The following is a 535-nucleotide window of genomic DNA, read 5'->3' as shown; positions in this document are numbered from 1 at the left end:
AAAAAGTTTAATCTTACAGATGTAAACTGAAATAAAGGTGTATCTACTGGACCAGAGTCTGAATGAGAACTGTGCTTTATTCCTGTCACAAACAAGCTGTGTGACTAGTGACAAGCCAGTTACCGTTTTTTTGTGCCAGTTATCTTTAATGCAGAATTGAAGTTACCTAGTTTCTACAACAAAAAGTGTAAAAGAGTAAACTAGAATAATTGTTTGTTTCTTAAGTAAGCTACCCAGCCACCCAGCATTCATGATTCCAGTATGTTCTCTGAGCTGAAATCACAGCCCCAGTGAAGTGAGAGCTGAAGTTTCCACCTTCTGCAGAGGGTCCCAACATTTCACCCCATGTGTCTGCGTTATCTTTGAGCTTCGGGTAGGACTCACACTCATGAAGATATAAAACAAAACAGCAAGTTTACAAAAGGCACAGAAAATGAAAACTTTATTTTTCTTTTGCCTGGAAACATGTCTCTGCCTCCCCTGACTCAAGTGTCAATGTCTAGAAATTTAAGACCAAGTACATTACTCATACAGA

The sequence above is a fragment of the Merops nubicus genome, unplaced genomic scaffold (genome assembly GCF_000691845.1).
Source record: "Merops nubicus isolate BGI_N331 unplaced genomic scaffold, ASM69184v1 scaffold10922, whole genome shotgun sequence".
Taxonomy (NCBI): domain Eukaryota; kingdom Metazoa; phylum Chordata; class Aves; order Coraciiformes; family Meropidae; genus Merops; species Merops nubicus.
This window is presented reverse-complemented; position numbering follows the sequence as displayed.